The sequence below is a fragment of the Danio rerio genome, chromosome 18 (assembly GCF_049306965.1).
Source record: "Danio rerio strain Tuebingen ecotype United States chromosome 18, GRCz12tu, whole genome shotgun sequence".
Lineage (NCBI taxonomy): Eukaryota > Metazoa > Chordata > Actinopteri > Cypriniformes > Danionidae > Danio > Danio rerio.
Window position 1 is genome coordinate 21,702,277 of NC_133193.1, and position 27,528 is coordinate 21,729,804.

Genomic DNA, 27,528 nt, shown 5'->3' on the forward strand with positions numbered 1-27,528 from the left:
ATGCAGCAGATTGATTTTATAACAACAGGTTAAACTTTGTGGCCCATTTACAGCACTGATATACATAAAAAAATTAAAAGAAGAATAGACTTGGGTTTATTAGTGTGTGTGTGCACCATTGCATTTATAACCACTGTATTTATAACCACCTCAGAGGATATTGGGGGTCGCGAGTCACTGGCATTGTCATTTTGGGGGTCGCAGGCTGAAAAGTTTGGGAACTCCTGCTGTAGACTATTGAAAAAAATATAGCTTAAAGGGGCTAATAATTTTGACCTTAAAATGGTTTTTACAAAATTAAAAACTGCTTTTTTTCCTAGCCGAAATAAAACAAATAAGACTTTCTCCAGAAGAAAAAATATTATCCGACATACTGTGAAAATTTCCTTGCTCTGTTAAACATCATCTGGGAAATATTTTAAACAGAAAAAAGATTCAAAGGGGGGCTAACATATTCTGACTTCTGTAGAGAGAAAGTTGAAATTGTAAGACAGTTGTATATAAATACCTTGTGCTCACAACCCACCTAATAAGAATATTACCAAGTGACAGCAATAGTCTACAGTGTTGTTCAGTATATGTTTGTCACACTAACATACATCCATCAACAGTGCAGACCTGTTTTGCATCCAGGCTCAGAGCCGCCCGACACAGAGCGAGGATTACAGACGAGTTCTCTGAGTGAGTCATCACTTTAAACTACAGATGGAATTTACAGTTCAAAAGAGATTATGAATATTAAAGAGGGATTTTTAATGATTGGGTTTTGTTCTAGCAGGCAGCACAGTAAAAGAGCACACACAAACTCAAAGGATTAGATAAACACAAAGCTTCAAGGTCTTTGCCTGAGAGAGAAGTGTATTTATTAAATCGCCTCTTTGTAATTTCCTTTAAATAATGTATTATTGCCGAGACTAACAGCTCATCGCTGGAGAAACGTGCTTTGGGGGGGTTTGATTGGCGTAGCGCAGCACTGATTCTGCTGATCTGCGGCTAGCAAGTGTGTATTTGTGCATATATTTTCACTCGCGTTTGCTTCGTAAGAACCGGCACGTTGAATTTTACATTATCCAAATGCTTTTGATGATAATCCCCTACTTGTTTTGTGAATAATTCACTTTATATTAAAGAGAAGGGCTTTGAAATTCAAACACACACTTTTATAAAGCACTCCAGGGTGGAATAAGTGGATGTCAAAATGCAGCCTTACTTTGGTTTAAGTGCTGGCAGGATGTAGTACATGTTTAAGGTAGCCCAAAATCAAGACATTTGAGATGGCCGTATAATTAAAAGGTTTTAATGGTTGCCGCTGCTGTCAGGAGTGAATCAGAAGCACTTGTGTCTTGTGCAGCAGTGATGAGAGGATTGGTATGAGCTCATATATCGTCTCTTCTGTAATCATGTTTCTCAGTGAGTCTCACTGCTGGTAATTAATGTGCATTGCCTGCTGAGTAAGACGGTAATAATAGTGGAGAGCCATTATTGTAGCACACCCCCATACTTCACATATGTTTGGAAGCAAATTACTGACCCGGTCGATACCCAGTGGGCACAGGCGTAGATCAATACCTGCTCTCCCAGGGAACAATCTTCAGCTTTAATGACAATACATTGATTTTTAAATAACTGCTCATGTTTCAGAAACGCTAATCACTCCGCTTTCTCAGGGGACTGAGAGTCTGTCTTTTCCATTTCGCTTTTTTCATCTCTGCTTCTTTCTCTGTCTCTTTTTTATATCTGAGGAAGAATTTGTGAGTGTCTTGCCTTTCTTTCTGTTCTTTCGTTTTTGTTTGGTAGTTATTTTTTATAGATTTGATTCCTAACTTTTGCACTGTAAGTTTGTGTTTTAGCAATGATGAATGTAGTACTGTAACATATATCAAATATTCATTCATTCATTCATTTTCTTGTCGGTTTAGTCCATTTATTAATCTGGGGTCACCACAACTGAATGAACCGCCAACTTATCCAGCATATATTTTCTGCAGTGTATGCCCTTCCAGCTGCAACCCATCACTGGAAAATACCCATACACACTTATTCACACACACATACACTACAGACAATTTAGCCTACCCAATTTACCTATACCACATGTCTTTGGACTTGTGGGGGAAACCGGAGCACCCGGAGGAAACCCACGTTAATAATGCGAGAACATGCAAACTCCACACAGAAATGCCAACTGACCCAGCCAAGGCTCGAACCAGCGACCTTTTTGCTATGAGGCGATTGTGCTACACACTTGTGCCACTGTGTTGCCCCTAATACAGCAATTTAGTTTTTAACAATATATGAATTAATCTTAATTTAAAGTCGAGTTACATTTTTTAACAGGTACTCAAACATTATTGCCTAATTTTTAAAGTAATACGTTACTTTACCCTTTACTTTGAAAAGTAATATGATTACATAACATTTACCCCCAACATTGTCAGGTGTTATAACAGGTGACTTGTTTCAGATGTCTGGTCATCCAGCTCAAAGTTCATGTTGTCTGCACTTGCTGTGAACTTAAACTGTATGCTAACTCAAACATAACAGGCTGACCCAGGTCACAGTAGCAGCACTCAGTCCAGCTGGCACGACTTTCCAGGTAAAGATGTTGTGTTAGCGTCTTGACTGACTGAACTGAGTGACTGCACAACATGAATAAATGATCAGAGCGGAGAGGTGAGCCGGGCGACAGCAGGCTAGGCTGGATGGGGGGATGACAGACACAATCTCACGTCTTTATTTTTTTCTTCCTCTCTAAGGAGACTGACTCACCAGCAAACAAGCCCCGCTGTCGGAAAAAGCCAGACAGCAGTGTTAATTAGAGGAGCAGGAAGATAGAAACAGCAGGGGCAGGTAAAACACACACACACACACACACACACACACACACAGATAGGATGTCTTGGAGGAATGTGATAGGCAGGTAGTCATGGCTTTTTTTCAGGCAGGAGATAAATAATTTTGAACTGTTAGCAATTAGCAAAGTAGGTGTTTTGTTTGATGAGTAGTTTTTTGTTTCTGCTGATTATTTTCTAAACTGTTTTGCATGAGAAGAATTATTATTATATAAAATAATTCCAGAATGTTTCAATTACTTTTGAAAAGAAAAAAAGCACAATGTCTTATCCTAATCTGTATAGGATTCATTCATATCGCTAATCTGTATATTATTGAATTGGTTGTTATTAAAGTATCTCAATTTTCTAAAACATTTAGTTAAATCAAGGTTGTATTTTTTCCTATAATGATGATTGTCGTCAAAATAAATTAACAAACAAGTTAAATTAATATAAAATTACAACAGAAATACTCTAGATCCAAATATTGTTAAACAAAATGGAATAAAATAAAAATAATAAAATATTGTACACATTTAATTAGTAAATATCAACACCCGCTTCAAATGTTATCACTCAATTGTATTATCAGTGGCAGCTGATAGATATGGGCCAGTAGGGGCCTTCTGCACCTAATGGTAGCCTCAGAAGGCTGTTATGATCCATCCACATGGCTAATCAACTATACTAATAATAAAGAAGACTAATAAAATACAATTAATAAGATATTTAATAAATAATATATATAATTCTTGTGGTTAATTAGCTATACTAATAGAGAAGAATCCAAATCCAGATATGTTTTTACTGTGACGGTTGGGTTTAGGGTTGGGGTAGGGGTAGACGTTAATAAAATGCAATTAATGGGAAATTTATTAAATAACATGAATAATTATTGTTAACTTCCGGCCACAACCGTATACGATCTAGCTGATTAATCATGTGGATGGATGATAATGGCCTTCTGAGCCTACTAGTAGGAAACAAAAGGCCCCTACTAGCCCATAAGCTGATAACCAATGATAATGGCCATTCAGTCGAGTGATAATATTTGAATCGGTTGATATAAATTGTAAAAATTATTCAAATAAATAAATACTTACATACAAATCTGACATATTTAGTGGTCTTCTACATAAATATAATGCCAAACAATATTGGTGATCACGTTTAAACCTTTTTACACGGATTTCTTCATATAAATCAGTTAAAGGAGAGGGTCTTCAATTTATCAAAATATATGATCATAAGTTGCCATTTCTCATAAAATACTTGGACTGATCCCTTCATTAAATATTTATTTTTTTCTAGTTTTAAATATAAAACCATATTACACATCCATGTTAAAGCTTTAGGTGGGGCTGCTGAATATTACAGAGAAGTAATATTCTTCTCCGATGACATTTTTTTTTTCAATTTAATAATTACTTTAATCAAATTTGATAAATATAAAATAATAAACTATTAGAAATGAACCAAGTCAAAATCAACCTTATTTTAAAACAATGAGTACATTTTCATTTACACCAATAATCCGATTTTATTACAATTAAGACAATACTCTGATTAAGAGAGTTTACCATGTAAACAGAAAAAAATATATATATTTAATCCGATTAAGGTAATAATTGAACTAAAGATAAATTAAGGTGTGGAGTATGCCAATTTTAGTCGCATAATTGGAATATATTTATTTTTTAGAATATGGAAAAACTGTCTTTTCGCTGTTTTCATCTGTTTTTATATTATTTGTTTTTATTTCATATATAGTTGTCTGTTTTATTCCTGTTTTTGTAAAGCACTTTGAATTGCCACTGCGTATAAAAATGTGCTATATAAATACCTATTGAAGTGCAGTACAGACATGTAAACACAGCAATCAAACCATTACCGTCGTGTAGGACTTTCACCGAATTTTGCGACAGGATAATCACACACAGCTGTTTGACACTATTTTCTGCACCTACCGAGTCAGTAAAAGACCACAGACACCTGCATCGCGAAAGGCAATCAGCGTCCAGTATCAAATTACATTAAAACAACACTTTTCCAGCAGTTCAACATCGCATCCAGTATCTGCATGAATTGCACTGCATGAAATGTTCCTGAATGAAAGTGAAGGTGCCAAACTGCGTTTAAATTGGACAAATTAAAAATGAAACACCTGAAATTACATGAAACTCCGGAGGTAATGTGGAAAGCGAGGTGACACAATAACATTAATCAATTTATGTGCTATAACATGCAAAACGACATCATGAAAGCAACATTCAAAAAGCAACTCATGTAAACACATTAATCTTATTATTGTCTTATTCAGATTAAGGCAAATAATTAAATTACTAACGTCCATGTAAACATAGTCAATGTTAAGCTATTTCAGTATGTTAAATTAGCAGTTAAAACATAAGTTGTCATGGCTTACATATCATCATTTTTTTTTAGTGTATTCCTTCGTGATAACAAAAGCCTTCACTGATGTTATCAAATTGAACCATATTGGAAAGTGTCACCATGTTATGCAAAGCAGTTTAAAATAGCAGCCAGGCATTTTGAGCCCTGTGTCTGAGCTGCAGACAAAACTTTCCCTGACAGGTATCACAATGCAGCCAAACACTGATGTGGGCAGACGGCACCAAAGCCCAGCAACGCCTCTGCTATTTGTGATGCCACAGATTCACTGTCAAGCGCACCCACAGACTGAATAACAAATCCCCCTCTCACAGCCTGGTCTAGACGGAGAGAGAGGTGGTGTTAAGTGTCTTATTAAAGAAGGATGATTGCAGCGGTGGCGATGGAGCCGGACCTGCCACATGGCAGTCATTATTACAATGATCACAAGAACCTCTTGTCGTGGATGGAATCGTATTTTAATCCACAACACATTATTACCGCAGCGAAGGGCAGGTCAGCTCTCAGACACATTTAAGTAGTGACTAAACTCTCCGGAGAGCTTATAATATTCCTCCACCCCACCTCAAACCAACCCCGGCGGTAAGAAAAATTGCTCATATTTTACATTAAAGCGGCTTTTTTTCAGTATTATACAGCCGCAGTAATGAAGAGTCTAATGTAATGCAGCTGCCGAACCGTCCGTGGGGACGATGAATAATGCAAACCTACTTGTTCTTCGGGTTCGGCTGATCTCTGGAGCTTTTTCTCTCTGTATTGTCCATTATGACAGCCTATTATCTGGCCTTCAGACTGCTATCTCTCAGACGTTGCGCCCGGTCCATTTGTTACCCCTCTTGCCCCTGGTAACCTTCAACCAACTGAGGAGAATGATTGAGACAGTATTGTTATATAAACATAAGAGCCACAGGCCGAGAAAACGAGGGAGGTGTCGCATATAAAACTTCAATCCCACAATGCACTGGTGCTGAGTACATTGCTCACTTCTCTCGCTCTCTATCATTTTTCATTAAGAGCCATTTAGGCTTTACTGCTTGCTTTGTCATGCTAAAGCCAAGCATCATCTATTGCTCTCAGTGGTGATTAAAAACTCTTAAGAGGGAAAATCAATTTTAAAATTAGTGAATGGAGGGACATGAGCAGATCAAATAAGTTGCTGTGTTGTAGTATAATTATGGAGGATAAACATTTGGTCATGTGTTTACTAAATGTTTTAAGCATTTCAAAGTATTAATCTTAATTAATGAAGTGTCGTGTAAACGCTTTAGTCCAGATAATTCAGTTGTAGTTCTGCTTCATCCAGCATGTTTACAGTTATAGCAGCCTGGGGTCTGTTCTTCATACGTGGATTACTCAACTAGCTGGATTTGGTTATTTGACATGATCCAGGATCGTTTCATTCTTCAAAACTGATCTCAGAGTTGTGGTCAAAGCAACAGTTCGGGTAGTTCAAACCTGCTCGGAAGCAGGTTTATTTAACATCAACAGGAATGGATCGGGTCATTTCAAGCAAAGGTTATACTGGATGTATGTACCGAATGCTGATATTTTCTTACAGTCGATTATATACTGTAAAGAGTAAAATTGAAATGGTTAAAAAAAGTTTATAAACATTTATAATTTGTAATAATTAATATGATTTAATATTTAATAATTAATAATATTTATGTTTATATACATACAAGTTAAGATATATATAAATAAAACTTAAATAAAAGTACAAAAACGAGGTGATTTTCCCCAAGGGGATCAAAAGAAAATATTTAGAGATGATTCCTTGGATTTACTCAATTTTTTTAATGTTAAGTGGCTGTAAACAATTTATTTGGGTTGAATTTAAACAAACATTTTAAGTTCAACTTTATTAAATTTAATTTGTTTGTTTAGATTCAGCTCAAAAAAATTATTTGCAACAGTTTTGCAGACTGCATTTTTTTCAGTGAGGTCATTTATTAATATGGATTTTTTAGATACAAATACTATTTAAAGGTACCGATCTAGCTTTAGTACAATTTCTGGAAGATTAAAGACATTAACAATATTCAACTTTTTTTTGTTTGTTTGTTTGTTTGTTTAAAGCAATAATAATTTATGCAATCATGCACATGTTTTGATGGCTAATATGTTGGTGATTTGATGCTTTACAAAAGTTGCAGACACCTTTACCGATTTCAAAATGCTTTTTTGAGGCAAAATTAATTTAAATTCCTAGCGCTGATTAAGAAACTAAAATAGGCCTGGGCTCCTATAATAAAGAAAATCCGATTTAAAATATAAAACTAAATAAATTGCTAAGTACTCTTGACACATGAAAGTGTAAAACCTGCAGCTCACAACAAAGGTGGAAAGTTATTGAGTATCATATTTAACAAACTGTTTACTACAAATTTTATGTAATTTTGCTCACATAAATAATTGAATATTAATTAGATGATGTCATTACGCTGCTGTGCCATCAGCCAATCATTGCATTGGTGATCATGATTTTAAGGATCGATAGATCAGTCCTTCGCAACACTCACAGTGATCTCAGATCAGTTCATTCAGACATTTTAATCTAATTCGCGAACTTGTTTGAAAAACCAAATTAGCCAGAGATCACTTATCAAGAATAAAAGATCCAGGATCTGCCAAATCGAAGAACAGACCTCTGATCTCATGAGAAAATGTAAAAATTTTATGTTTTGTCAGTTTAGTGAATAATTTGTTCAAATCCATACAGTCTGAGTTCAGTCATTTAAAAATGTTTGATTTTAAAAAGGAGGCGTGGCACCCATATATACCCAGATATATTTCGTTTGTACATTTGTTTGTTAGCATGAATGTAAAATTTGCATTATGCTATTAACATTACATTAGCTTACTAATAACCTGTGGAAAGGCTGTCATCAAAATCAGGGAATACCTTTTTCTTGTGACTTGTGGGGCTTGTGACTACATTTACATGGACATCAGTAATCTAATGATTTGCCTTAATATGAATAAGACATTATGTATATCAAATGTAAAATAAAAATCTGAATAATTCAGAACAATCCCCATAATCTTCCAGAATAATCCCAAATCGGTCAAATTTAATGAACTCTTTCCTAATAGAGCTATTGGGTGAGCTTGAGTTCATATCTCATTATAAATCACAGCAAAAATATCATAAATGATGTCAAATTTTTCTAATATCGTGCACACCTATGCATTATAAATCATTTGTAGCTATTGTAATAGAACTCTATAAATGGGCATCATTGGGTATTTATGCAAAACATAAACAAGCAAAAACTATTTGCAAAACATTTACAAAATTAAAACACTTGCATTTTTCGAACATTGTTGTCGTGTAAAGCTATCATAAAAGTAGCCTTATTAAGATAGTATATACATTATATACACAGCAAATCGCTTTGAATAATATTCAACTTCTTTTTTTTTTACTGTATGGATAAGTGCAGCTTCAACGCTCAGCCATAATATTTCCTTTTGTGTTCCAAAGAAAAAATAAATTCATGTGGGTTGACAGAATTGTAATTTTTGATTTGGGGTAAGTCATCTTAAATCAGCACCTGCACTGACACTGTGTCAACAAATATAAATCTAAGGTGGTGTGTCTATGTACATGTGATGTATATATGTGATATGTGATATGTCACTGCTTTGATCAGTCATTGGCTTCCGTGTGTGTGTCTGTGTGTGTTGCAGCTGATTGTGTCATTAGGTGAGCAGAACCCTTCTCCCTTGGCTTGACACCTCAGCCATCTTGGATCAATGCCGGTGGCATTTCTTAAATCAATGTAGCTTTAGCATTGCAGGGATTTATCTATAGACTCAACCCGAGAGCGGAGAGAGAAAGAGAGCAAGCCTTATCTACTGACCTCAGTAATTACCCTGTCCTGCAGCTCTAATTCAAATGTGTTCTGACTGAGATAATTGCCTATTGGAAAGCCCAGTTGAATCTCACAATAATCACCAGCAACCCCTGCAGCCTTAGCTTTGTGTGTGTGTACATGTGTGCCTGTCCGTGTGTGTGCAATGCCGCTGACACCGCTGTGCTGCCCAGGTCTTTCTCATCTGGTTAGTGTCCCAGCGTTTTACGTGACAGGAAGAATCGAAAGTGGAGTTTGTGTTGTGCTCGCCACCCGGTTGGTAACCCAGCCTCAGTCCCGCAGGGCTAAGGCCGGCTAATCAGAGCGCTGATAATATCAAGGCAGAAACAGAGAAAGAGAATCAGGAGGGGGAGGTGAAGGGATGGATATATTTATCTAGTTAATGAGAGGTCAAACATGGCCGTGCTCCACAGGGAGAGGGAAGGGCCGAGGAGCCATGAGGGGATGATGCTGGACTGTTCGGCTTGGTCCCTGCGCCGCTCATTATATCAGCATCATCCTGCCCACCCGGTACTCACAAACACACACAAACACATCCTCTGATTAATTCATGAGGACAGGGAAAGAGTGTGTCTGTCGAGAGACCAGCGGCACACGTTTCCCTAGCTTCAAAACAGACGTGGATCGCCCTCCCCTTCGCTCGGGTGAAAAAATATCAGCCATACAGATGTGTTGTGAAACATTAATGGCTACTGCAGCATTTCCCCTACAGTATTAAAAAAAGCCCAGCCAATTCTGCGCGCATGTGTGTGTGTGTGTGTTCACTTGTATTTTAATGCAGCACTTTTCATTGTTGCCGGCGTAAACGCGGCAGGCGGTCTCGCGCGTTCGTTGGTGCATTGCCCACGCGTGTGTGCCTTTATCGAGACTCGGCAGACGCGCTCTTTAAAGCTGCCAGAGGGAGGGGCTCTGCTGGCACAGCCAAACAGGAAATGGGCCTGGATATGGATTGCTCCAATTGAATTAAAAACATTAGCTCTAGAACGATGGGGGTTCCTCGGGAAAATGTGGGGAATTAATTTGATTGCAGGAGCATGGAGAACCGGCTCTAATGGAGCATCGGGAGGGAGAGACAGACGGGAAAGAGACAAAGGAAGAAGCAGTGAGAGATAGACAGACAGACAGGCTGGAGGAGAATGAGGAGGAGGAGGGGGGTGAGGAATAGCCAGATAGTTTCAAATTAACTGTCATCATGGGCAGCTCCATATATGATTACCCATGAGAGCTTGGAGTGTGGAGCTCATTTCCAGAGAGAGGTCAGATGAGAATGGGTGTGTGTGTGTGTGTGTGTGTGTGTTGGCTGACTCGGCTTATCCCATGCCCCATCGTGCACTTCATTCCCCGACTCTCATTATCCCTGCTCTCGGGGGCACGAGGGGGTCGGACACGCACTCCTAATGATCACGCGTTACCAATGATTTTTCAATTAAGACAAATGGTTTAATTGCGAACAATTAATCTATTAATTTACTTGAACGACACACACATGCGCACGCTCTCTCGCTCTCTGTCTGATCTCATCTCCTGTCTGGTTTGTTTACACAGGCGATGCGCCTCCTCCCTCTAACATGTGTGTGTGTTGTAGCTTAACAGGATGGTCGGGAGCGCAGGAGGTCAAGTAATGGCAGCCCGTCTCTGGTTTCACCTCCACATGTTAGTTCTGTTGTCAGCGCAGTGAGGTGGTGTGAAACAGACCCCAAGGCCGGTGAAAATAGATCAAGCTTGCATCCCCCGCCTCTTTCTTTCTTTCTTTCTGTGTGTGTGTGTGTGTGTGTGTGTGTGTGTGCTGGGGCCATCAGTGCCACATGGTTACAGTCCACCAGGCATGACCAGCCATGCGTAAAGAGAGGGGGAAACTGACAGCTTCCAACAAAAGCAGCATGACAACTGAATGCTGTGTTTGCCAGTGATTGTAATGACTTATTATAATTGGTCTGCTTATCTTATATAATACACAATTGTGCATGATTGGAATGATTCCAGATTTTTTTTCCACCACATTCCTCCCTCCTTTTTTTGTGGTGTGAATTAGGATGGCAGTGTGTAATTGATGTGACAAGCCAGAAACACTTTTGCCATCCTCTTTTTGAAAGCGGTAGGATGCGTTCAGGCTTTTTTTGTAATATTATTAGGTCGGAATGCATTCGGCCTCATTATCATGGAGGTGGAAAATCTAACTACAAATGAATCATTTAATTATTCTGGTGACACGATGCAAGCAATTCTAATTGTTATATCTCTTTTTTTTTTTTGTCCTTCAATAGCCAATAAATGCCTGTGTGGTTTGACTTTGGTGGGGAGGAAGGCGAGGTTTGCTGTTAAAAGAGGCTAAACGGATGACAGGCATTCAGTTGTACGGTAAGCCCGCATTATGATGCTTAGACATGAATGAAGATGTGAAGCTTCACCAGATCGACTCACTGCACAGGCACCATGCAGTGATAAGATGCTCAGGCTTGGTTTCGCAACTGCTTTCTCAGATACAGAGGGGCTTTTGGAGGGGACATCACTGACAGCAAGCATCTAACACCTGTTATAAAAGAATTTAGAAATGTTTTATATATACAGTTAAAGTCAGAATTAAAGGCCCCGCTTTGAATTTTCTTTTCTTTTTAAATATTTCTCAAATAATGTTTAACAGAGCAAGGGAATTTTCACAGTATGTCTGACTTTTTTCTTCTGGAGAAAAACTTATTTGTTTTATTTCGGCTGGAATAAAAGCAATTTAAAAATTTTTTGAAAACATTTTAAGGTCAAAATTATTAGTCCATTAAAGCTGTTTTTTTTCCAATAATCTACAGAACAAACCATCATTATGCAATAACTTTCCTAATTACCCTAACCTGCCAAGGTAAACTAATTAACCTAGTTAAGCCTTTATATGTCACTTTAAGCTGTATAGAAGTGTCTTGAAAAATATCTAGTCAAATATTATTTACTGTTATCATGGCAAAGATAAAATAAATCAGTTATTAGAAATGAGTTATGAAATAATTATATTTATAAATGTGTTGAAAAAATCTCTCCTTTAAACAGAAATTGGGGTAAATATAAACAAGGGGGCTAATAATTCTGACTTCAACTGTATATATACTAGACACTGTCAGAAAGAAAAGGAATGAGTGTGTGTGTATTCAGAGTTCAACATAATTGAGTATACACTATTTTGAAACTGAATATTCATTTCTCAATGAACATAGGTAATATAGGTAATAGGTATTTATAACAAAACAGATTTATTAAAGTAAAGTATTTATTAAAACAATATTTTAACCGCTGAATGTCTTTTGAAATAGAAAGATTATGCATTTAAATTTATGCGAAATATTGGGAAAAAATTTGTAAAAATATATTTACAAATTACAAAATGAAAAATTATGAATATACAATATTTTTTAGCAAAATTTTCTAAATGTTTGGTTTCTCTTAAATTTTGCACTTTTAAAATTGATTTCATATTTTCCTCCAACATATGAATTTGGGTGTACTAATTCTGGACAGTTATCATAAGTTTTGTTGTTAGATTAGCTCCAGATTTAGCTTCAGTACTGACTAATTTAATGTATATTCACACATATAATATATAATTATACACAATTTATGATTTTACAATTTTAATAGCTTTTCATAGATTTTATCTAAATTAAAATTAAATATATATATATATATATATATATATATATATATATATATATATATATATATACATATATATATATATATATATATATATATATATATATATATATATATATAAATATATTCTAGACATTATATAATATATATTTAAAAGTATGCATCTAGCATACAATATATGATATTATCTGTACAATCATACAATATATGATTTACACTACTTGACAAAAGTCTTGTTGTCGATCCCAGTTGTCAGAGCAACAAATAATAACTTGATTTCTAATTAATCATTTGGAAAAGTTGCAGAAGGTAGATTTTTTTCTGATGAATCGTCTGTTGAACTGCATCCCAATCATCACAAATACTGCAAAATATGTACTGGAACACGCATGGACCCAAAATTCTCACTGAAATCAGTCAAGTTTGGTGAAGGAAAAATATTGGTTTGGGGTTACATTCAGTATGGGGCCGTGCGTGAGATCTGCAGAGTGGATGGCAACATCAACAGCCTGAGCTATCAAGACATTCGTGATGCCCATTACATTACAAACCACGAAGAGGGCAAATTCTTCAGCAGGATAGCGCTCCTCATACTTCAGCCTCCACATCAAAGTTCCTAAAAGCAAAGAAGATCAAGTCGCTGCAGGATTGGCCAGCCTAGTCACTATACATGAATATTATCGAGCATGTCTAGGATAAGATAGAGGAGGCATTAAAGATGAATCCAAACAATCTTGATGAACTCTGGGAGTCCTGCATGAACACTTTCTTTGCCATTCCAGATGACTCTGTTATCTGAGTCATTGCAGAGATGTTTGGATGCAGTCCTCCAGGCTCATGGGAGTCATACACTATATTATATCTTTTTTCACTGCACAATGACTTTATATTCTATACTGTACATTATTTCAGTTAGGTGACAAGGCTGTTGTCTAAGCAAGGTCAGACCTTACTGTCCTAATTGAATAATTAAAACTCAAGACATGATCATATTTTATACTGGTAAAATAAGTGTAATCTAGAGGCCTTTGCCTTTCATATAAACCACTTCTGATAGCAAATGATCAATTAGAATTCAAGTTATTTGTTGTTCCTAAAACTTGGCTAGGCGTCAAGCCTTTTGTCAGGTGGTGTATATATCTGTAGTCAAGCCCAAAAGTATTCATACCCCAATGGCATAAATAATTTCAGGATTGACTGTATATACAATAGGCCTTCTTATACACTAGCACAACTTACCCCAAACTTATCTTTATCTTGGATACAAAAGCTTTTTCTTTGAACCAATAATATAAAAACACAATATGTACACCTAGGTTCACGTACAGCTTAATTTAAAACCTATTTGTGATTTTGTGCTTCATAAGGCATGTCGCTGTGCAATCCTGCTTAATGCAAAACCACACAATGCAGGACAAAGGATCTCCAATCAACCATTATTATCTGACATCAGTGCACTGTAATGACTCTCAAACAATGGTAGAAACAGTTAGGGGTTCGTTTCAAGTGTACACACACACACTCACACAAACACACATGAGCACACTCTAATGGACGCCAATTGCAGCAGATCAGGCCCGCTGCGGTCATCTAATGCTGGGTATGTGCTTTGATCAACAGTGTGGCGAACTGAAAATTCTACACGGCCAGTGACCAACAACAGACCCATTTAGGATGACATATTGGTCTAGGCTGTCCAACTCTTGGCTCGCCAAGATGAATTGTGGTGAGTAGATATTTTTATGTGTCTTCCGCTGTACTACGCTATTCAAGTTTGTTTCCTGTATTTATAGGTTATGTGCAACAGTGGTTTGTGGATTTGGGTTGTGGTGGCTCGCTGTGTCATTTGAGTGATTTGCTATGAGATTTGTAGTGATAGCCATCAGATCAGTTCAGCCACCCCCTGCAGATTATGGACTGCTATAACTGCCGATTATGATGGCAGGTTGCTGTTCGAGAGAGATAAGAGATTACATATGAGGCACAAAACTTGATAAAAGATTCTCTGTGCATGTGCGTGTGTGTGTATGTGTGTGTGGTTGAATACTCCTGAAGTTTTATTAGATGGTGATTCATGTCTGGCATCATTTTCTCCATCAGACCTGCAGTGTCTGACTAAAAACCAACATGATCAGTCATGATATGAATTCTGTTTTTACACTGAGTATAGATGGTAATATCTCAGACATGACGGCTAATTAGTAGAGACATATTAAACAGATTTTTTTAGATTTGAGATGAGTCACTCTGTCTTGAGTCAAATTTGACTCACAATCTTGAGAACTAACGCTTGCCAAATATAAAAAAAAAACCTCTGAATCAACAATTGAGGTAATTTGTCCAAGAAAACTACAAAAAAGCATTTAGCTAAGGTTCACTGGGCCTTAAAAATGCAGATACAGAACCAGAATCCACAAGGATATAGACATATGGTTGATACTTCTTGAGGCATGCAAGCTTTGAGGGTGAAATCCCATACTTTGAGCATCCCTTCTGGAATATAATGCTTGAAGAGTTGCTAAATACAACAGATTTTCCCAATGTATTAAAAATGTCAAATAATGATGCTGCCATCTTTCTAGATTCATTTTTATACATGAGATTGGATGTTCATTCATGCTTATTCCATCCTATAACTAGTAAAGAGGAAGGAATTATCACAATTATCCTACAGCTTTTCGGAATTTTCTGATAAAATGGACAGATATTTTTGAGCGATCTTTTTTTAAAAGACTAAATACAGATAATATATTAAATATCTAATATGTAGTATAATTGTTTGATTGTACTGTGCACTGATTTAATATTTGATGCCTTTGAGCAAACTTTTCTTCAACCCTTTTTTCAAATCATGGATTTATTCTTTAACTATGACTCCCTTTTTAGGGAAAAGTTCACCTAAAAATGAAAATTCTGTCATTTGCTTCCGTTAATGTTGCTCAAAACCTTCAGGGCTATATGTTAAAGATTGTGGCTCCACAAGACATAATTACATAGATTTGAAACAAAATGAGGTAAGATAATGATACATTTTTATTTTGAGCAACTTTAGCTAATTATTGTCATATATTTGGGTTTTTAGCAACTAAAAAGTGTGTATATATATATATATATATATATATATCTTAAATGGATTGCTCTCTAAATCCTGCAATAAAATAAAATTTTAATAAATGTACAAAAGAATAAGCTGAAGCGTTGTTCTATAGCATTTGTAACATAAATGGCTTCAATTTGAACATGATGATTGTATCATCACTGTCTTCTGCACTGTCAGAGTGCACTTTTCAAGTGCATTTAGCATCTGACTCATATTTGTGATCTCAACCTTATTTTCCAATCAACACCAATTAAAATCAATAATTTGACCGCTGACAGCTTATTCACCAGATCAACCATCAAGTGACCTAGACTAATATTTCCTTGTGTATAGCCATTTTAAGTTTTGCTAATCATACTCTTTTGTTTTATACATATTGTAATTATGAGTAAAATTTTATATTATCGATGTGTATAAGACATGTATTTTCACCTTGAAGTGAATTGTAGTTATTGTCACCAGTTTACCTAAATACTTTTTTTTTTTTTTACAAACTGACATCCTTTAATAACTTTGTTTTTTTTTCTCTTGTTATATTGTTTATAACAAATATAATAAAGAAATATATTGAAAATAGGTTAATCTTACAACTCCCCTTGTTACACAGTTGAGTTTACCAATTTTTTAATCCATTTAGGCAATTTTTGGGTCTGGCGGGAGAACTTTTACCTAAAATTAGCCAAAGACTCTAGAATACGGAAGTGGTGTCACTTGTATAGTTTTGTGTGGGGAAAAGTGTAACGATCAATATGGCGAATGAAACCTCGCCTACAAGTACAGGAGCCAATCATCAATAGCAACAAACTGACTATTCTTCAGGAGGGTAGCTCGGACCAGACGTGGGCTTTTACGACGTTTATGTGGTCAACAAATACCCTGGAATCTCAGCGAATAATTAAAAGTATCCACTTAAAGCCTAAACTCTCTACTTAAATGAACCAAGTACACTTTAAAACAAAAGATTCCTGGTTTTGCATTCTGTAGCAAATGCGAGGCACAGACTGTCCTGTAAAACACATATCACATGAAAACAGCAACTAGTCAAAGACCCACAAATTTGTAAACAAAGAGTTGCTGTCATTTCTGGAGGAGATTCGCCATCAAGACCAAGTTCTGGATTACTTCAGAAGACCAGTGCGATCAGATGATCATTATCATGAGGATGATAATGGTTGGTGTCGTGATCTAGTTTTTTTTTCGAGTGTGCATGCGCATTAGTTTGGGCAACCTGAAAAAAGCCAATTTTGTTTGATTCGACGTTTAGAAACAAAACTTATGAGACAATTATTGTTTAATTTTATTGGTGATTCCAAATATGTAATGTAATCTTAAGCTTGGCTAACAGTTTTGGAGAATTTGATGTTTCTCCATTCAGACAGAATGCCAGAGGTGCTTCTAAGATGGCTGCCGAGTAAAATGACTTGCCTTAAAGGGACTTTGGCCTAGCTTAGCATAGTTTATAGAATAGACCATTAGCATATTGATCATTGCTCATAGCATATTGAAATTATTATACTATATTGAGTATATATACTCATACTATGTTGAGTATAGTTTCTACCCATATCAGTCTAGAACTTTTTATTTTCCGTCTGTCGTGGTACACAATATAACTACAGAAGAATAAATCTTTAAAAAATATGTATTGGTACTATTTGTTTTTTGTGAAACTATTTAAAAAAATCAAAACAAAAGTGGAGTGTTCCTTTAAGCAAAACCAGCAAAGGGCCTACCGTTAATATAATGATGGGTTGGTAAATGATAATAGCATACTGGTAAACTGTCAAATATAATGATTTATAGCTCAGTTATATGCATACTAAATTCATTTTTCCTTTATCCTTATTGTATTTTTCCACCCAGTGGCATAAGTTAAGACTTTTAGTTTGCAAACAGTGACCTGGACCTGTGTGTGATGCTCGGTTGTCCCTAGAGCTCCACTCTTGTACTGTACATACAGGTGCATCATTAGAGTAGAAACAGCAGAGCAACGGAGGACAGTGTCACCTTTCCAGCAGTCATATTATTTTACCTCAGGCGGAAAGTTGCCCAGTAGACAGACTACCTGGCAGGCCCCCCGGGGAGCCCACTCTCCTCATCTCCACTCTCTCTTTCTTCATGACTTCTGGCGTCTCCCCTGAGAGTGCTTTCTTGCCTAACCTCCAGAGCGAGCCTCGCATTAGCTGACATTTCCAGCAGCTCTGAGCCTCGGCTGCTCCCCGCCACAGAAGAGCAGATTTATCGCACCCAAATGTGCGCCACCTGTCTGCCTCCCTCCCCCGCCCGTGCCACCTCACCACTGCCACCAGTCACCATTACGGCCTGTCGCTCAGCAGGAAGCGGTAATACCCTCTCCGTCTCTCTTATCATAAACAGCCAATGTGTCATTTTTATTAAGGCTGAGACATGAGGCTGTGGCTTACAGATCATACTGCCTTGGCAGATTTCATGCTTGACATATGCGCATATGCTGCAAAGTCAAAATGAAACCTGACATATCAGAAGGCATCATTTTAAATCTATTACTTGAGCAGATTCGGGACTAAAGAGCTTTGCTGCGTGTAATATTGTGCCGTGAAGGTGGCCGTACATGTAATAAAAAGCAAAGCGTGATATTAAACACTCACGTCTGCCTTGCATTAATAAAAGCAGGTTGGAATAAGTAATTGAATTTGCTTTGACGTCCCCAGCACCTCGACAGCGAATCCCTTAGGTGTGAAGACCTTCATATTTCTTATGGTTTTCTCTTATCGCGCCTGCGTAAGCCTTAATATGATTTATGCCGAGTTCGGGTTTGTCTATTTATACAATGCTCTAAAAGTATGTACTCTTATTTTATGAAGAAAAGATACATACTTTTGAGTGTGTAATAGACGATAAGGTACATGTAGGACATGCAATACTTCAGGGTATACTACTTTATTTAATGAATCGTTACTTGATGTGTCAATCTTCTTGTCACATCCTCCATTCTTTTATGATTAATTTCCCATGGTATTGGAGATGAAGTAGCATTATAATCTGGCATTTTCAGATTTTTCAGACAGAGAGGTTTTTTTTCATTCAAATGTTAATTATCTAACTTTTTTTTTTTTTTTTTTTTTTTACAAAAGTTCAATATGTTGTTGCAGATTAAATATAACATGGATATGTAACATGACATGAACATCTTGGTAGCACTTTACTTGAACAGCTGATTCAGCTGAATATTATCACTCGATTGAATAGGTGTGATCAGTGGTTATCAGCTGATAGATATGAGCCAGTAGGGGCCTTCTGTGCCTACTGCTAGGCTCAGAAAACTTTTATTACCATGCAGCTGGCGACCAAAAGTTAACGAGAATTATTTAAATTATTCATTAAATTTTTTGTTTCGGTATTTACGTCTGCCCCATCCCTAAACCCAACCGTTACAGTAATGTAAAAATAGATCTACCAGAAAGAACAGGGAGAAAATTATGATGTTAAATTAAATTTATTGATGAGTATTATTTGACAAAAGTATAATTTAACAAAACATAGGATTTCTTTGACGGAGGCCCTGTCCGTAGCTTGATTTGGAAGCTTTTAGATCCAGCTTTGACTGCTGAGGACGAAGGCAGGAGCTGGGCCTTCCCCCTTTAACAGGGCCAAACTGGTGGTGGTGGGGAGGATGGTGGGTGAACGTCTGCGTTGGTACCTGGAACCAAACGAATGTTATTAATAGACAGCTTATATATTCTTTGTGTCTCTTGGCTATAGGTTGGCACTAATTGTGATGAGTGACATGATAGGTCTTCCTGGTAGAACTAGCGCTAAAAGCTACATATCTGGATCTGGAGTCTTCTCTATTAGCATAACTGATTAACCACAAGAATTATTTATATTTTTTAATAAATATCTTATTAATTGTATTTTATTAACATTTACCTTTACCCCAACTCTAAACCCAACCATCACAGTAATGTAAAAGCAAATCCGGATCTGGAGTCTTCTCTATTAGTATAGCTGATTAGCCATGTGGATGGATGATAACAGCCTTCCAAGCCTACCAGTAGGTACAGAAGGCCCCCACTGGTCCATATCTATCAGCTGATAACACCCATTGGATCGAGTGATAACATTCAAAGCGTTTGTACTTAAAGGGGTGTTAATGAGACATGTCATGACACCTTTATAATCATTATATGACACGTCATTAGTAGTAATGAGAGTTAATGAAAACTGATGTTAAATGTCAATCAGTTATGTAATGTTAGTTATGTAATGTTGTGTTTGACATGTCTTTATGACAACTTGACATAATCAAAACATCCTTACTTCATGAATATGTCATAAAGTTAATTTTCATGAGGCCATTATAATTGTCATTAATATTTTGCCAATCACTTTTGTTAATAAAATTTATTAGTGAAAATATTATTGTTCTATCAAATTGCAGTCATTAATATTTAATGACATTTAAAATAAATTTAATGACAATTTTTATTTGTACCTCTTCAGTTCACCTAAAAAATGATTAATGACACTGCTATACTGTATGTTTATGTTTATTATGATTATGACAGATTTATGACAAGTTATGCTGCCTTGATAGTGTCAAGTTGTCTTGACAAAGACACTAACTGGTAATGTCAAGTTATAATAACAAGGTTATTGTTATCATAACAATGTCACCTTTGCATTTAAATTGACATACAGTAACTGAGCGAATTGCACTTATCAACAGTTATAGATGTCATAACTATAAAGGTTTTATGACACTCTAGGACCAAAGGTTTTTTTTGTATCTTATTAGATATCCATTATTAATCATACAGACACCTTTCCCCAATACTCTGTACTGTACAGTTTGTAGTTTAACACTTTTTTCCCATGTAGTTTTAAATAAACTCGCATTCAACATGTAGAGCATTGATTACCATTCAGGTAACATATAATGCTACAGTTTAAGGCACACAAAGGCCCAATTCCAATTCTATTTTTGTACTCCTACCCCTTCCCTTTGGCCCTTAAAACAGAGTGTTATAGAGAAAGACTTCAAATGTTACCCCTTAGAAACAGGAAAGCACTACAACACACATAGACTTAAAAAATTTATTCAAAGATGATTCCTTGGATTTACTAAATTTTTTTTTACGTTAAGTGGTTGTAAACTATTTATTTGGGTTTAATTTAAACAAATTAAGTTGAACATTATTAAACCTAATTTTGTTTGTTTTAATTCAACACAAATAAACTGTTTGCAACAGTTCTGCATGCAACACTTTTTTTCAGTTTACTCAGGTCATCACGTCGCCATGAGCTCTTACTTCACATGAGATGGAAGATGGCGACTACTGTAGTTATTACAGTTGAGTTATTTTTTGGTATTTATCTTAGTATAATGTGGCAATAAGCTCGTAACTGTACTGTGCATTTACACCGTGGCCATATTCATCTACTGTATGTAAACACACAAACACAATATTAAGGGCTAAGGGGTAGAATTGGGATTGGGCCTAATTGTCGATTGCTATTTAGGATGGAAAGTATGCAAATTGGGACCCAGCAATAGAATTGTACTTGCAGAAAAAAACAAGGGTGACATGTTGAAAGCAGTGTCCAGTTCTGACGGCGGATTTGGGAGTGTGTGCAGAGCGTGTGCACTGGGAGACAGATGGCCTGGCACTCAAACAGAAAGGTCATGGAAGCAACAGTGTCCATGCTGGCTGTGCACATTCATTAGGAGGGCAGGAGAGCTGCAGGAACCTCCAGAGCACAAATTAATCAGCTCTGCATGGGATATATGGGGCCTTTAATCCATCACACTCTGCATTCCACTGATATATTAAGGTTATTAATAAAGACAAATTTGGATTACGTTTCGAACCGTGATATATGCACCCGTGAGTAATGTACCACAATTGGGAGCTATTTATAAATTAATGAAAACTGAGATATGTGGGGAAAGGTGTAATATTCACAATACTCCAGAAGCAATTGCTAGCCACCATCAGGTTAACACAATCTGAATCTTATCGTTTGTCGGTCTGTATACTGTATGTTTATATATAAAGTAACATAATATTATGCAATTCTACTTATAAGTATACTAAATTTACTCCTTTTTGTTTGTATATCAAGTCTAGAAAATGTTATATATTTGTTATATGTTTTAAAAAAAGTGCGAAAATACAATTAAAATAGTAATATAGTACAATATTATTCAAATTGTTTGTTTTCTATTTAAATACATTTTCAAATGTAATTTATACCTTGCATTCAAAAATTAATTTCAGCCACATTCTTCCATTCTTCAGGGTCACATGATCACATAAAAATAGGTGCGTTCGACTTTATGCACAGATGATCGAAATCTGTCTTTAAGCGATGCGTGCGGGTTCGAAATTTTGTCTGGCTTGATGCTGTGCCGATGCCACGTGACTGTCACATGTAGCATTTAAGAAATTCCAAACAAACACAATTAACTTTTTATGCCATCTCTATCTTGTACATATCATGCTTATTAAAAGACTACAAATATTTTACTGCAGTAATAACCTTTTTTTTTTTGTTAAATAATTTGTTATAAAGGCTAGATTGTTTGCATAGGTTTATTTTCTTCTTTTTTTCACAGAGACCATTTACTGTATTCAGCTCCTTTAAATGACTTAAATCATGTATTTTTTTAGTAAATAACCAAATAGGCTATCCACTTAAATAATTCTTACAGACTTGTAATATAATAAAATAATAGTCATTATTGATCATGCCACCCCATAAAAGTTTCTTAACAAATTAAGTTAAATAATTATTTATAACAATAACCATATAATAGTTATGGAGGGAATGCAAAGGGGTTAACATTGAGATATCTTGCTCTTTCTGGGAATTTTTCTACTGAAAGTGTAGCTCACCTATTTTACGAATGTCTTTTTGTTTAAACTTTTTGGAATAATGTGTATGCTTTTATTAGCCAAAATAATTGTGATCATTTATACTAACAGACACCTTGTTTTTGGATACATACATGTATAGCAAGCTTTTGTATAAACCTATAAATGTTAACCCTTTTTAGCATATTTAAAGAACTGGAACAGTATTACCACCATTTAACATCTAGTAGCCTAAAGAGTGATGTTTAAACTCCTACAACTTGTGCTTTGTGTTTAATAGACCTATTTATTTGTATTTATTTTCTTTTGGTGTGGCCCCATTTTCCCCCTTATTTCTCTCATACTTTTGTTATAGGCTGCTTAAGTAATATTTTCCTTATTGTTAAAAATTAACTATAGTTTGTAGAGACTATTCTGTTTTAGTTGTACTGTAAATTTTGTTGTTGCAATAATCAATGAAATAAATAAATAAATAAATAAATAAATAAATAAATAAATAAATAAATAAATAAATCATTGATCACGCAATGTGACCTGTCATCATTCAGCAAACTATGAGCCTCGAAGTGTCCAACCTGACAGCCTCGTTTTTAACTCCACCCCCACCTGCGCTTGGCTAATCTCGTTGATTGCCGGCTGCAGCAGTGCTTCATGTCTAACACAACTATTAATTGCGGTAACATAGCAATAATAGTTGTTTATTTCAATTTATTTTACATATTAGATTATTTGTTTACATATCTCTTAGCTCATACTTTTATTACTGTTAAAATTATAATTATAATATAATTAAATATTTTAAGCGTGCCAAAGAATGATGTGAGCCAATTTTTTCTGTTTAAAATTCATTTAAATTTCCTTTCACACTAATATAATAAAGATAAAGTGCTAAAAATAGTTCTAAAACATTTTTGAAAACTTAGCAATTACCACTTTCACAAATTTTTCCACTTGATGAGTGATACAACTTAGGGTTGTCAAAATTACAGCCTTCGATACCAGTTAGTACCAGAGGATCTGTTCATGAGCAAATATACAAGCGATATGCTGATGGCTCAGCTGTTAGACAGTTTTCAAATGCTCAAGTGTCTGTGTATCTGTGTTCACACAAAAGCAGTCAAGCGATGGCCATTGGAGCCAATTACAGTCATATCTATTGAGCAAATGTATTTTAAAGTTACATCAACAGTGTTTAAATGTTTACAGGAAATGGACATTCTTAAAATGTTTGACGTCTTTTTGACTAATATAAACATTTGGCCAATGACAGAACTACAGTTTACAGCACTACTAATGTTGTTGTTGGTTATTATGGATGCTAATATAATTATCACTATGCTTTAATTTGTTATTGTTGCATTTACTTTTGGTCAGTATATAGTTGTTGGATTTTTAGTTTAGTTTAGTTTGAACACTAAACTTATGTAAATTAAACATCCTGTTAAAAAAAGTTCAATTGAAACTTTGATACATTTTTGTTCTATGGACATGGTTTGGCTCTTGTATCACATCTTGTTGCTTTTTTGACTCTTCACACCATAAACAATATATATTTGAGTCATTGTGTCAGTTTGATCATTTTCACAATTCAGTTTCATTCCGTTGCACTCTGTCCAGCTGTTTTTGACTGAGAAAACACATCCAGCTGACAATTGACAGCCCTAATTTGTATGTCATTTGCATATCACACATCACTACACATTATTAATTGTGTGGTTTTACATCATATTTTACTGTGTGAATGTGAAATGTTATTAAAAAAAGACAGCCTTAAAACAAAACTTGGCTGTTGGCCCGGAAGAGGAAAAAAAAAGAAAAGGAAAAAAAGTATCCATATTAAAAAAGACGAGGCAGGGTAATATCATAGCTTATTCTCACTTTTCCTCATCTTTTTCTATATCCTTTGTGAGTGTGTCTGCAGGCTCTGGCAGGTGAGAATTGGGGGTGAGGGTTCTACGAATTCATTATAGACAAATGATTACAAATCTCTCTCCAATGAGCTTTTTTAATCAGAGGTGGCAGCGGAGGGTGTTAATTCATTCTGTGGGAGGGAAGGAAGGAAGAGGTGGAAAAGAGATTGGAAGGGTAGTCTCTGTTCTCATGGGCTCCTCGTCTATAATTTAACCACTGCGTGCAGGAAGAGTAAAATCACGCTCATCTCTGCTGCAGCCCGCTGCACTTTAAAGTCCACCTGAAATCAAAATGTATGTGATAATATCAATATGTTGATCTTAATGTCAGCTATAATCTAGTGTGTCCAAAACAATGAAACGTTTTACATTTCAAATCAACCTAGGATCATTTGGAAAATGTACCACTATATACATATTTGAAGAGTGCCAAATAGATCCCAGGAGGTAAATTTTTTTGCCGTTTTTGTTTTCGCGAATCCACCAGACGCCGCTCTGTTTGCTTTTGAGATCTCAAATGTCTCTCTCGAGTGCTATTCACGCCTGCTGTTCTCACGCAAATCTACCAGAGGGCGATGTTGACTGACTAACTGACTGACTAACTGACTGAATGATTGAATCAATGAATATATGACCGATCGACTGACCCACCCTCCTCCTTCCCTAAACCCAACCAACAGTTTAAAAAAAACCTTGCCTGATTTTTACCACGTTTCCAGATTTTACCACGTTCTCACCCTGTATTTTACTTGTTTATTTTATTTTTTGGTTTCTGTTTTTGTCTTACTCACCTTCTGGAACTGTTCTTTGCCGGACTTAAACCTCATCGTGGTCAACTCCTCTCTGCGTCTCAAGTCCACCAAATTACATGGTGAGTTACTGGTGAAACTGGTAACAGCAGAAAAGCTGTCCATATGGAGGTAACTTGTCAGCTGGTAAGCGTGAAAAGGAACACCGTCATACCGCCCCCTAGCATTCAATTTAAGGATAAAATGCATCCATACTTACTTCTGGCTACATAATTCACGATCTCCAGAAATGTATATAGGCTACGTTTTCAGAATGAGCCTATGTTGTTTAGAAGATATAAGCAAACCTACAGTTTCTAAAAACTTTTGTTATGACATCGCTGTGCATTGGATTATCTGACCAATCAAATGCACTCTATTTTCTGAAGCATCCCACCCACGTCAAGATGCATTTATACCAAGGGTCTAGTGTGTGCATTTTGTCAGTAAAGCCAGTTCTGTAATCAGAGGTAAATCTCCAGCACCTGCTTTCAGATGGAGCAGTGTTGTACTATACAGAGCCACATTTCACTGACAGGCTACCCAAACATTTTAAATGAATTAATTGACATGATGTAGAAATTGAAGATAATCAGTCTATGATTTGACAGCTGCTTGCGTAGCTTCTCAGTAATGTGCAACCCTGTTTACTTCTAAAAGTACATGGAAATACCACAAATAATAACATGGGTTTACTCCAAACTCACTTCATAAGTTCAGTTGAGTGTCTGAAGTAAATCTCTGTGAGAGATGATTCCATAGTCGTCGAAGACTTATTGAATCGATAAAAGCAGTTAAATTGGTAAAGTCTAGATAGGATAAGTAGCTGGCTGGAAGTGCGATATGCTCATCAATATAGCAGCATTTTTTTATGACACTGTTTAACAATAGCTAAAATTTTTTTACAGTACTGTGACGGTTAGGTTTAGGATAGGGATAGATGTAAAAAATTACATTTATTGGGTAATTTAATAGATAACATGAATAATAATCTGTACAACTACTGTCTTTAAATTACTGCGAAGGTTGGGTTTACGGTTTGGGTGGTGGTAGACGTTAATGAAATACAATTAATGGGAAATTTAATATTAATATATTAAGTATAATATATAATTAATAATATATTAATATTTCTCGTGGGTGCTCCGGTTCCCCCAAAAGTCTATGTGCTACATGTGCTATAGTTGAATTGGGTAAGCTAAATTTTCCATAGTGTATGTATGTGAATGAGTGTGTATGGATGTTTCCCAGTGATAGGTTGCAGCTGGAATAGTATCCGCTGCATAAAACATATGCTGGATAAGTTGGTGGTTCATTCTGCTGTGGCGACCCAAGATTAATAAAGGGATTAAGTCGAAAACAAAATGAATGAATGAATAAACTTCTGGCCGCAACCATGTCTGATCTTACAACAACCAGTAAAATATTCTGTTTGATTTCCTGGGTTTATTATTTGCGGCATATTTGCATGCAAGTGTGCCCTCTGGTGTTCGGAAAACATTTTCTATTGAGCACAGAGCTGTGCTTTCCTGACAAGATGTGCATGACAATCTCAGCTTTTGCTAAATTGTGATTTCCTTTTTGATTGATTGTGCTGCCTTACAGGTAACTGGGACATACAAATTGAAGCGTGAATGACACATAGTGCACTATAAAAGAATAAATGCTTGGAGACATGCAGCATGAAGCAAAGCATGAGTCTGCTCAGACCAAAAAATGTATCGGCCCCATTTAAATTTGACTGAATTCTGTGTTTTGAAGAGGAGAAAACATTATACTTACTCAGCTTTGCTATTACAGACTGCTCCTGTCATGAATTGTGCTTATCTATGTCTATTTTTGAAAATGAGGAGGAGCAATTGAATAAGTCCCGCCCCGTCTTCATGTTTCAGTTGAAATTAAGTCACACATGAAACAAATCTGCATTCCAAAGCACTTCAGTGAACCATTAAGTCCACTATGCAGTGGAGAGCGTTTATGTTTTTGGATCAGAGAGGAAAAGCCAATTAGATTCGCTGTAGACTTTTCCAGGCTTGATTTGATCTTGGGTTGGAAGATCACCAGTGCATTTGTACGTCAGGATTTTGCTGATTTGTTGTGTAAGAAACTCAAT

At 36.0% G+C, this 27,528-nt stretch overlaps 1 long non-coding RNA gene across 1 annotated transcript in view; it reads left to right on the forward strand.

Moving 5' to 3' along the window:
* Positions 1-2,537: 2,537 nt before the first annotated feature.
* LOC141378822 (uncharacterized) overlaps positions 2,538-27,528 on the forward strand; it is a 61,787-nt gene continuing 36,796 nt past the window's right edge. The window contains exons 1-4 of the long non-coding RNA XR_012394307.1: positions 2,538-2,673; positions 2,757-2,850; positions 11,389-11,482; positions 14,381-14,486. This is a non-coding gene — a long non-coding RNA (uncharacterized lncRNA). The remainder of the gene's footprint in view (positions 2,674-2,756; positions 2,851-11,388; positions 11,483-14,380; positions 14,487-27,528) is intronic.